The sequence below is a fragment of the Vanellus vanellus genome (assembly GCF_965231255.1).
Source record: "Vanellus vanellus genome assembly, chromosome: 17".
Lineage (NCBI taxonomy): Eukaryota > Metazoa > Chordata > Aves > Charadriiformes > Charadriidae > Vanellus > Vanellus vanellus.
Genome location: NC_138922.1, coordinates 9,964,030 through 9,976,893, shown reverse-complemented (window position 1 = coordinate 9,976,893; position 12,864 = coordinate 9,964,030).

Here is a 12,864-nt window from a genome sequence, read left to right as displayed (position 1 = left end):
AATAATGAAGTGTTAGTGTCTTCTTGTGCAGTAAATTCCTTTGCAGGTTCCTTTATCCCTTGATGCCAAACTTAGCCCTACAAGACTCAGTAGCTACTAAATTTAGGGACTCTGTAGGGAAAATAGAGAAGTCCCCAAGATAATGACAGTGGTGGAGACATCAAGGGATAAAGCTGATAGGGAATGAAGAGAGAAAGGTACTAGCTGAGGTGGACTCTAATTACCAAGAGAAATCTTGGTAAAAGGTCATTTCCAGACAATGAGGATGTCAAATTTGAATTCCCACTGGAGGGGTGGGAGGAGAGAAGTATGACTAGATACGCATTTGGTTTTTTAAAGGATATCATAACCTCTTACAAGCATTAAATTAAATCGTTAATTACTTCACAGTCATATTGTATAAGCAGCACTGTAACTACAGGTGGCTCAAATGTATAATCAGAAGTGTCCTGAACTCTGTAGCTGTTCAGTTTTGGATTGGATCTTCACTATCCAAATTTTGTTTGGATAGAAGCTCAGTTGATAAATGAGTGATAATCAGGTTTTTGGTGATTTAACCTAGTATAGGTCTGTAGAAAGGAAGGAAAGTAAGCCCTGGTGTCCTGCTGTTTAAATCCTAAGTAGAGAGTACTGTCTCCTTTGCAGTGGAGTTTGTTCTAGTAAAAGCTCACTCTGACTTTTTAGAAAGCTTAAGATTGTAACTCCCTCTGGCATTTTTAGAAATACCACCTTGTATTAATAAACTCTAATGAGGGAAGTTTTAATATTACTAAATAATTGTTTGGGGAATATATTCCCCATTCAAGGAAGACTTGTTTTTTTTTTTTTTGCATATGACCTGCATAGTGAAAAAAACACTATTATTATTATTATTACATCCTAACTTTTTTGGGGGAAAAGATAGCATCAGCAAATAAATCCACAATATCCTGGTAAATATTTTTAAAGAGGATCCAAAACCAGATCAGAGCACAAAGGTAGCTTTACTAACAGCTTCTACTAAGATTAAATATATATATAAATATATGTATATATCTCCCAAGACAAAATACACGGCTTCATATAATCTGTTAAAGAGAAAAGTAAATATTTTGCAACCACAAATGAAGTCAAAGCATAACATTGTGGTGAGTCTTAAGAGGAGTTAACAAACCAAAATCTCTCATTATTTCACAAATTATAGCAGCATGAAAAAATACTCCTTTAGTTTCAGGATACTTAGCTCTGTTTCATGAAATAAAAATATGTGGTTAAAACAAAGCACTGTTTCAAGTACAGCTCCGGAAGGTGGCTTAAGTTGGTGTGATAGGTGGGTAGCTTGCAGCATGAGTAACACGGAGTCTGCACTTCAGGTATAAGAAATGCATTTTTTTCCACACTTGCTAACAAAGCTTCATCCACAACATAATCTTATGCTCAAGTGAAGGACCCAGGCTTTCTCAGGCAAGGTGATACAGTTAATGCTTTAGGTTCCTTTTGCTAATGGTATGGATTAAAGCATTAAGGATAAAAATGCTTTTGGTAGCCTTGACCTGGTTTGTAGTGGATTCCAGGAGCCAAGTTCTGCCCTCAGTTACACCCTGTAGCTCCCCTGAAGTCCACAGTGGTGCCAAGTGTAACAGAGGGAAGAATTCAGCTGTTCAAATATGCCCAGGGTTACTAAGCCAACTGGCAGCAATTGCAAGGGAATAATAGGAGTGTTGAGGGCAAGAACTGAGGAGCCTTTGCAGGGCGGTCTGGAGATCTGCACAGTGCTTGTCTACAGACTGTTTGGCCTCCTGAAGTCCAAGCTGTTAGCTTTCTCTACACGCTCAAATGCACTGCATACAAAACAATCCTTTCACTGGTGAGCACTGGTAAATGTCCACTATCTGGGGCTCCTGCAATGTTTTAGTGCATTGTATCAGCAGCCTTTGTTTGTACCAGACCTGACCTTGAAGTTTCATGGGGCAGAGAGCAGATCTGAACACATTTCAAATTTCTAAAACAGTGAAGCATTATTGTTATTAACAAAGAATAGCTGAGTAGCTTCCAGGCTACTTATGACACAGACAAACTAACTCATCTTCTTGCGGCACAGCTAGTTAGTTATTTAGTGTTTCATATTGCTCAAAAAGGGAATAGGCTTACCAGCTCATACAGTGACTCCCATCTGAGGGGAACAAGAGATTATTTTCATTTCACAGATGAGGAATCAAGATCTTAAAGTATTTGTCTGAAGTCACATCGGAAGAAAGGAACCAAAACGCTGGTATCCTTAGTTGTAGTGCCTTCATATGTTAGTTGTTGAACCCCTTACCAGCTAGTACTGTATTAGCTGTTTGTAGCCTTGATGAAGTCCTGGAGCTTTAATCTTTCAGTGTAGAAGACTTCTTGACACTGAATAACCTTGAGTTCTGGTTTTAAAATGGAAAACAAAACATAACAATCTTTTTATGGGACAAGTGGATTCTTTGAACTCCTGCTCATATAGCTGTGTACTATTTCAAAAGTGTAAGCTTCACCAGAACAGATTAAAAATCCCCTGGCAGCCATTTCTATTCAGTTTCATGGACAGAAAACAATAAAAATGTAATGAAAAGTCAGATGGACTGAACTAAGAGGGTCCAACTGTTTCAGGCAAAGGGCAGTCATTGAGTGGATAGGGAAGGAAAAAAAAGTTCTTGTAAATGTACAAAGCGTAAGCTCCCCCGATGCCAAGAATGACATCCTTGGTGAATATTGTGTTAAGAAATTCCCTGTTTGTCTTGCAAGGACATCATGAAATGGAACTGCTGCCAGGAAAGTCATGTGTAGTACACAGCTAACAGAAGAAAATTAAGCAATGAAGTAGGGAGAGATACCACTCTAAAGCATCATGGGGACCTATCCTGGTGTTCAGTTTCTGTTGTAAGAGAAGTAATGCTTTATTACAATCCTCTACTTCCTCTGTTTCCATAAAGTTGATATTTGACAAATATGCTTGCTAACTTTTCACTCCTATAGGCAGCACTAAACACATTCTGAGCCTTAATGAAATATACTACTATTGGTGTTCTCTGGGATAGAGAAAATACGACCTATAATTCTTTTATTATGTATGTTTTACATGCGGAAACATCAGGCTCTTATCAAGCCAAACTGCATCAGAGAAGCTATTTCTGATTTTGAATAAGGAGATTGATACTTTTTTTGTTTTGATTGATGATCACACTGTTTCGAGAAGCTCTTTAGACAGGCAAATTATTAAAAAGAATTGGATGGAATATCCACATCTGGAACAGGTTAGAATTCATTAATCAGACTTTCAACTGAAATAAATATTTCTTAGTCCATTTAAAATAGTAGAAGTGTTCTGAATTGTACCAGTTCACTCTTTCCCATCCTTTGCATTACACATACATTATCATTTGAAAAGGTCTTAAATACAGTAAATCAAACAGGCAAATACCAGAATAAATACACAGCGAGACATTAAATCTTTCTTAAAGGCACTTTTGTTCTGTGAGTTCTATAACTAAGAAATCCATAATCACTGTAATCATTTCTTTAATGCTAATCATGCAGATCCTTCAATTTTCTCTGGGGCAAATTCAGAATAAATCTTCCCTGCAAGAACAGATTTCTTCCACCTCCAATGGTTCATTGCAAAGTCTGCATATCCTGACAATTACTGCAATTATATAAAAAGAATTTGCATTTGTATGGTATTGTGCAATCTAAAAGATATCAAAGGGACACTTTACATACAATATACAAAGACCAAACTCATACTCTTATAATACAGTCATTTCTGGAAAACAATATGAAAGCAATTCTCTACAGGAAACCATACACTTCAGTATTTAGAAGGTGAAGCAAGAAATTGTTCAACAATTCAAATCTGAAGGAAATGTGAAGTGAGAAGAATGTTAATTGCTTAAGCAAGGATTGGCCCTTTAGATTCATAAATCAGTTTTGCTTATATAAATCACTTTCTTTCCAATGATACAGAACTACAAATGGTTCAAAACAGAAAGACTGATACCTGCAATATCTCAAACTTTGCCTCAGTGTTTTCTAGGCAGCCATCAAACAGCATATTGAAACACAATACCCAAAGGTGGGAGGGCAGAAACACAAGGCACTAAGCTGTAAAATGAGCCCATTCTAATTATACTAAAAGATCCTAGACCTTCAAACGGATGAATGTCCTGATTGAAGAAACTGCTTTCTAATTATATTTTCTCTGGAGACAGATCCATCTTCAATTATCTGTTCAGATTTTCATTGAAAAAGAAAATCATCTTTCAATAAAAAAAGGATGGAAATGAAAACTACTTTTACAATTGCTTTTTTTCCACAAGAAGAAAGGATTGAAAAAAATACCTTATTTAAAAGTAAGGAAACAGTCCCTTCGTTCATTTAACATTGTCCTGTTAAAATTGGAGAAGGGGAATCAAAATGAGAATTGCCATTTTTTAGAGCATTACTGCATGAAGAGGACCAGTCTTAGGTGGCTGATATTGTCAGAATTACATGGGAGTCAGAGGAGGTAGTGCTGATTTATACCAGCTGTAGGATTGACTCAAAGACTATAATGTTGATTTTTTTTGTTTGTTTGTTTTTATTGTTTTGTTTTGTGGGGTTTTTTTAATCACACTTCCTGCTTCAGTACTCATCAGGATAATATTTTAGAATCTCAGTGCTGAACACTCCATACTTTCGTGGCTCTCCGCATCTGTTATTGTATAGAGGCCAGGAGTTTATATAGATAATTAAAAATGGCAAGGCATGGAGGGAGGGAGAATTCACTTTTTTAATGTGTTGGTTTTTATATGGTACTGTGTGCCATTATGAGAAAACCAAACTTAGATAAAGAACAAGTCACTTATAAAGGTGTGGGGGGTTGTGTAGATGCAACATTCATAGGCATAAAAAAAACCCCCAAACTTTACTCTTATACCCAGCACAGATTCTAAGACAACTGAACAGCTTTTCTGTGACCACTGAGTATGTCATAATTTTATCCTTTTTGTAGAGTTGGCTGAGAAACAACATGAAAATGAATATTCCCACACTACCACTGTAACAGAAGATACATCTGTATGATAAGCATACAGAAAATACTTTGCCCATAGCTCTTATGCCTCCTGACAGCCTGGATATGTGCTACCTTTGGAAGCCTCTGTATTCATAAAATGAACATGTGGCAATGTGACGCTGGACATACAAAGCATGTTGTGGGATGTGGTATATTGGTTTATCTCCTGCAGTCTTTCTCAGGACGAGAGTATCAGATGTCCAGAGGATAATCAGCATGATCTGAAGAACAGTTTGAAAGATGGGCAAGAACATAATCTACCAGTATAGCCCTCTAAGCACAAGTCCTGAAATTTGAATGACGTATGGTTGTATCTTTTGGTATCTGAATTTTAAGTCATTTAATCATTATCCTAAAGTGGCTTAGGATTTCATAAATACAGACATTCTTAGATTGATATGACTTTAAAGTTGATTTGAAACATCCCTTTCTATCAATGAAACCATGAACATGGGATATTTTTATAAAACAGGGAAGGTGTTATTTTCCTTAGAATCACTAATGAGAAATCTAGAAGAATAAAAAACTACAGAGAATGGAAACTTGTATTATAATCATGCTGAATACAATAGAACTGCTAATAGTATAGAAGACAGTGTGGTATACTAATCCTGGTAAAATATAATAATGTTAATCAGCTGCTGTGAAAAAGACAGTTCTGCAACTACAATAAAAACTAAGTAGCAATCAGTTTCCCATGTAAAGCGTCCTTCCTGGCAAATAAAACTCAGGAAATATTTTAAACATGCAGACTTCTCATAAGTGTTCTGATCTGTTAGACAGAAATTCTTTGCACTATACATAATACATATACACATTCTGTGATGTGAATGATTCACTTTAAAGCATGCCATTTATTCCAATGCATTTTGTTGATTAGCAGGGAGAAAACAAAACATTTTTGACAAATGTTAGTAATTTTCTGATTGTTGAATTTACTTACAGTGATGGTGAGTTTACTGAGTTGCTGCTGGATTTTTTTCTACAAAGGACACCTTGATATGCTTCATTCATGTGGAACATCTGAAATGAATAACAAGGAACGGATGGAATTTTCAAAAGAAAAAGAAAATAATAAAACGCCCACCATAAAAACTAATTCTCTATAAATAATCTCAATCAGGAAAACCTTTACCCCCGAGACAATCCAAAGCTGACTTTTTAGTAGCTCTTTCCCTTGTGACAAGAGCAAACTTTCCCATGCCACAAATCATTCCCGTCTATCATTTTAATATAATCTGAAGGAAAGCCATCCTACCATTGTAAAGTGCCTCATTTTTTTCAGGCTCAGAGAGGGACTTATTTGCATATTAGGTTGGTAGGACTTACTGAGCTTAGAATCAGTAATTATGATCTTTCTGGCGCTTTTTCATACTTTAGACCAGCAATTTCATTTTTGCAGTTAAGTCCTTGCTTGTCTTCTCAAGCTTAATCCATTTCTGCTGATGTTCTTCTTTTGGATCAGCTTTTCCAGTTATCATTGTGTTGCCTAAGTTTATATGACATCATTCATATTGTAGAAGACAGACGTTGGTCTTTGCAAAGAGGACGTAGGAAAAGGTCCCATGGATCAGTATAGTAGTGCTGTTTATTCAGAAACTGAAGATTTGTTTTCTGTTTCCTTGATGGAATGGCTTTTCCTTTAATCTTGTGAAGTAGTCTGCCTCAGTCTCTTCTAGACGCTGATTTTAACTAAGTTTGATTTGTGAAGAGGGCTGTTTCCTACATGATTCAGCAGCCTCTCTTTTTGCATCATACCTATCATTAAGGTCACAGAACAAAAGCAGTTCCAGATCCATCATTAACAGCTCCCAGTATTGCTACTTCTGTAACTTGGTTTCTTATTCCACTGCTACGGTTGCAACAATAGGAAATTGTTTGACTTGAAAGCAATACACTTCTATTAATGCATTTCAAGCCCATTTTGATTGCACCTTAGGAAAAGCAAATAGTTTCTCTTCAGTGGGAAATAACTACATTTGCCATTGGTTTTGTGTTATGTACATTGCAAAGAAAATAACTAGCTAATGGTCAGGTTTCTCGATGCTTTTTTTATTCTTTGCTAGCCTGAGGGGAGATGTATTATTTGCCAAGCCAGGAGATTTGTATGCCTGGTTTGTGTTATTGACTGTGTGGGTTTGCACTGCACAAGAAATTCCAGTAATAAAAAGCTCATTCTTAGCCTACGTTATTGGTCATCCATCTTGGGCAGATGCTAGAAGACGTGAACTGATACTGATACTAGAAAGTGGAAAGCATTGTCTCAGAAGAGTCTAAATGATGACTTGAATATACATAAAGATGGGAGAGGGACTAGAAAAGGGAGGAAGTGACCAAGCTTGCAGGCCTTTGCTCAAGAAGATCATTTAGATACATCACTGCTATATCCTATGATGATAAAACAGAGAGGTAATGACTAGCTCCTGGAATCATTGTAGTAGTGAGACTTGCAGGCTGAATGGTAAAGCCACAACTTTGGCTCTTGGGTAGGAAAAAGACTAAAGGATGCCCCAAACTGTAGGCACTTTCCCATTTATACAAAGCATACCACTTTGGGATTGATTCTGGGTTGTTCTTACAGTCAACAGTGCAAAATGACAACATTCCACTGTTTTTGTTGTTTTATAAAGGTTATAAAATGTTAGTCCAATGCAGGGCAAAAGGAAATGAAGATTTGATCTGTAATCTGCTTCTTATAACACCAGAGGGCTGTTGTAGATCTCACAAGCACTCCTATTTGGTATTTTTATTAAATTCAAGAAACAAATGTTACAAATTTGACTTGGATCTTACCTTTTTTTAGCATTCCATTCACTGTAGGGTGAAGTTGGACTGAAGTATAGTTTGCTAGATGTTATTGTAGGATTCTTGCATGTTGCAAGGTAGAAGTGGCTAGAAATAGAAAAGGATTATTTTTGAACTGTCACAAAAGAATCACAATGGGCTGCTTTTTTATGCGCTCTCCTAGAAATTACTCTGAAGTATACTCCTACTGCAGTTGCAAGCTATGTAATTCTATTAACTGGAAAAAAAATGACTTATAATATACTTTCATGAAATGGAGAAATGAAGATGGCTATGTGAATTAGGTAAAATTGGTCATACTAAGAAGCTGTCCCAAATTTTTTATGAAAGCATGAATGACTGCACTTGGCAGCAGCTGGTGTGTCATTTCATCCTTTGTCAATATAAGAAAGCAATTTTACAACAGTGTGTTTTGATATGCTATAGAATTTATTAAACTACTTAATCTCAGAGGGACAAACCATGAAGATACAGTTCAGTTGCTTCAGTAAAATGGAAAGCATAAATAAGAACTTGTAGGTTTGATCCAAAATAAGGAGTTGAGAGAGAATGTCATTTGCTTCATTTTTCCTTAGAGCCTTGTTTGTAAAAAACAATCTTTGAATCCTTTAAAAACTTTAGATTTCAATTTAAAATTATAATTTTACCTTTAGGGCTTAAACAGATGATTACTGAAGTAAATAGAAGACTTAAAGATGGGTACTGAATGAAGCTCATACTGCTTATGTTCAGTTTATCAGCTTGCTGTGGAATATACTATAAAAAGAAGAGTATAGCTGAGGGACTTTTTCCAATACTGTCCAAACTGAGTGAATAATTATCCTAACCTTTCGTGTTCCTGAGCAGCATCTCTATTTGGAGAAATAATAATGAGTTTTAAATGAGAGAAATGCAGAAAAGACTTTTGCATGAGTCCTTTACTGCAAATATTTTAACACTTTACTGTTCATTCTAGTTATAAGCCATACTTGAAGTTCTCTTTACACATTTTGAAGTGCTGGCCCAAAATTCAAATTATAATTGTCAATATACATGAGATACTCAGTGCTGACAGCTAAAGTTATTTTAGTCACATACTACCTAGCAGTGCTCAGAGTCCGTACAGCTAAAATATGGTTTTCCTTTGGCAGCCTTTTTTTGTGGTTCAGCATCATTTCCCCCTAAGTGTCTTATCTGCATCCAGAAGTTGGTTTCATAAAGCAAACAGCAAAACTTTAATTATATTCTTTTCATTATGAGTCAAGGGTCTAAATTTTGACCAAGAAATTGCCTTAGTCTTGAATGTTGGCAAATTTTTACCATATGATCTTAGGAAAACCTTGACGGGAAACCATCTGTAGGCCACCTGAGAGTTCTGGGTTTTTTTATTTAATAGAGGGAAAGACGGCCCTATCCTGGCTATGGATTATTGGCTCATTGAGCAGCTCCACTCTTCTGAAGTTGTCTCTGAAGATAATAGTCTTTACATTTGCAGCATAGTTTCCACTGTGCCTCTTGTCTGATTTTGGAGGTTTTTCATTGTTACAATCTTATTTTACTCCATATAAATAGAGGACAGATCACAGGGGCAAACCAAAAGTCACCATGTCACTCAACTGTATCCTAAGCTTCATAGATCAACTGATAGGAAATGTAATCTTTTTATCTAATGCTCTCACATATCATATTAAAATATTATATTTCAGTTGTATGACAGAGGCTGAGTCTACTGCATAGCGCTAGATGGCAGTAACATATTACGCTTCCCAGTGAAATCATCAACTCACTGTGTCATTAGTCATCTGGGCTGGGAAATATAAACTAAGTGCAAAATAGAACCACATTTCTTTTCTGAGTTTGTTTTGGTCTACAGTCTGAAGTTGATGTAAGCTGACCACAAAACCCGTTTCTCATGCCGCATACAGCTTACTTCCCTGCAAGGGTCAGCTAATTAAGCTCTTTATGTGCCTGCCAAGAAAACTGTAGATACTGTTAGTTCAGAGACCAGCAAAATCAAACAGATTTTTGCATATCGCATTTAGCCAAATCTGCCATCATGCAATTGCATTGAATATTAGATAAATGTGATTAATGTCAGTGGCATAGTATACGGAAATGTAGTTTCAGTTAGTGTTGCATGGAGATTTTTCATCAGGTGTAAATTGACATAACTGTACAAAAGTCTTGGTTCTTATTCTCCAAAACAGATGTGAAACAGTCTGTGAACTGTTAAACACGCACATGTTTTTGCTGCATAAGCTTCTGTTAGTAATGTGTTGATATTGAGATGATAGATGTGTTCACTTGAAAGATGGCGAGCTATGATTTAAGGAATATCCAAGCCCCCTTATCAAAGATGGATTTTTGTGTCTTGCTTTCACCGAAAATTTCACTCTTGATTGTGGACCAAGCAGACTTCTTTGCTGAGGCAAAGTTTTCACTCAAAGGTTTGTGTGAGTGAACTTCGGTGAACTATCTTAAGTGAAGGGTCACCCAAGGGACGGTAGTGGAGTTGACCATACTCTGTTTATTTCATGATAAAGTCAAAGTGTCTTACAGCATTTCGTAGTGACTGATCCAGAAAAGTTGGGTTTCGCTTCTTGTTCTGTTGTTGACTGAGTGCATCACTTCGTCGTGTGTTCTGTCTTTAAAATGTAAATAATGATATTTAATGGTTTATGAAAGCTCATCAAACTAATGAAAGCAGGTTTTAGTTGCAGTTACTACTGACTATTAAGTCATATCCTATCATTTCTTTTCAGCCATAACGAGGATTCTATCCTGTTCTTTGCACTTCATTACTCCATGCTCCTTCAGACAGAACCAGTATTTTATGAACCGAACAAGTAAGTCACTTTAATTTTACACTAGTCCCTTTTCTCCCTCTGACTTTTCATAAATAAGGTCTTTACAGTATAAATCTCTTTAGAGGAAAACCCTTGTATATTTTTACCATGAGCTGTGTGGTGACATAGAATGTTATTTTTATATATATTTGAGAGACTGAGAGAGAGTAATCTAGGTCTTTCTAGACCTTGTTCTCCTCAAATGAAAATGTTAGTACCAGAATCCATCTCCTGAGCCAACATTTATTAATGCATGAGAAAAGGCTTTAGTCTGAGATATTGGTAACATTATACCTTGGTAAGTGTCAGTGAGAAACAACAAACTGTAAGAAACTTTCATGAGTGATATTTTGGACAATGCTTAAAATTCTTCTTCATCTACTTTTAAGATGCTATGTTTTTATTTTACAAAATCTAAGTGAAATATCTGTACTCTGGTCTTCCTGCTCAGGTTGGTTGGTGTTTAACACCATGGGAAATTTTGTGATGTTGAGATTACTTACTGTGAAATACATTTATTACTCTTTTAAGGATCAGAGTTTCAAAATGTTAATACCAGCTCCTCTTGGAAACACCCTCATCATGATGGTGCAGTTTCAAACAGCCTATGCAGTGAAGCAAAGTAATGTTTTTCCTAATGTGCTAAGGTTTCGGGTTGCTTTGGAGTGATCTCACTAAAGGAGAGGTTACTTTAGGCCAACACCTCAGTTTAAAAACAGTTGTGCTGAAAGAAGGGTTTGGAAGAGTTGGAGAGTAATAAGAGGGCATTTTTCTATGCCAAGTCATGACAATATGCAACAGAGCATTCTTCGCCTAAAGCAGACATTGCTCTGCATTGCAGATTTTTATAATATCTTTCTATTTGTTACTTAGAAAAAGAACTTGGGGATTTGATCTGTGAGTTCAAGGCTCAGAGGGACTTTGCATTGGGCTTTAAAGATTTAGGTGTTTTTGTTAAACAGCTAGCTAAATAAATAACATTAAAATGATTGATGTCAGTGTATTCTTACTTGGTCACAACAGCTATAATTTTGAATAAATCTTTACTATTTCTCCTTTCAATCTGAAAATTGCCTTTTATAGATCTAATTAAATTTATTTCATGCCCTTTCACACTAAACGTTGCTCAGACAAAGCTTAGTTTCATGAAATTTCTATGTTCAAAGAACATTCTAAAATGTTCTTTGCTCCTGGTGAGAGAAAACCCGCCAGGCCTTTTCTAAGAACACAAACTAGCACAGTGGTGTTTATTACTCTGGTTAGTTCATTGCCAACTCTGATCAAGATGAGTGATCTACTGATGTTGCTAAAATGTTTATCCTGTCTACAGACCTGTGAGATATGGCTGGCTGCAGTTAGTATTTGTCATTTTCCATGAGGTAGTAAACAATATTGTAATGTTTCCCTGCCTGTGATGAAGATACTATTAATGCATTTACATACTGTGAACCTAGAGAGATAGTCTCTTAACTTCTGGTAGAGTGTTGTTGCATTTACTGATGGAGATTTGTGTCAAATGAATTGTATTTACAAGCCAGTGGAGGGGGGGAAAGCACGGCCCAGTTCCAGTTCACTGTTCCTGTTGATTTCAAACAGAAAAAGCAGCTGAACAGCCCAAATATACTGCTACATTTACTTTTTGTCCCACTTACTCTTTCATTACTTGCTTTTCTTTTTTTGGTACCTTGCAGAAGTAGATTTATTACTATGAATAACATGCTCAAATAGGAATAAATATCTCTTCCCTATTTTTTGTACATCCCAATTTGATGTACATCAGTAATGTGTTCCAATGAGGAATTTCAGTGTTCCTTGAAACCATCCATCTTCTGCACAGTAATTAGACCCATATGAAAGATGCTGTGAAGAGAAGCACACAAACATTAAGTGACCCTTACAGGGGCATAGTAAACTAGTAATAGAATTGAGTAAATAATCCCATTCAGCCCTGCTGAATCTAAAGGCTAGATTTCTAGCCCTAAATGGGATTAGCAAAAATTTCTAAGATCTTAATCTAGCTAATTCTACCCTTTTAAAGATTTGTCTCAACGTCCAGACACTTGAAAGATTTCTGTCACTAAATGTCCAGGACCTAAGCTGATCTAATTTGGCCCATAATTTTAATAAAACAGGTTAATTATTTTTAAAAAATTCTTAGTTCACAATGAATTA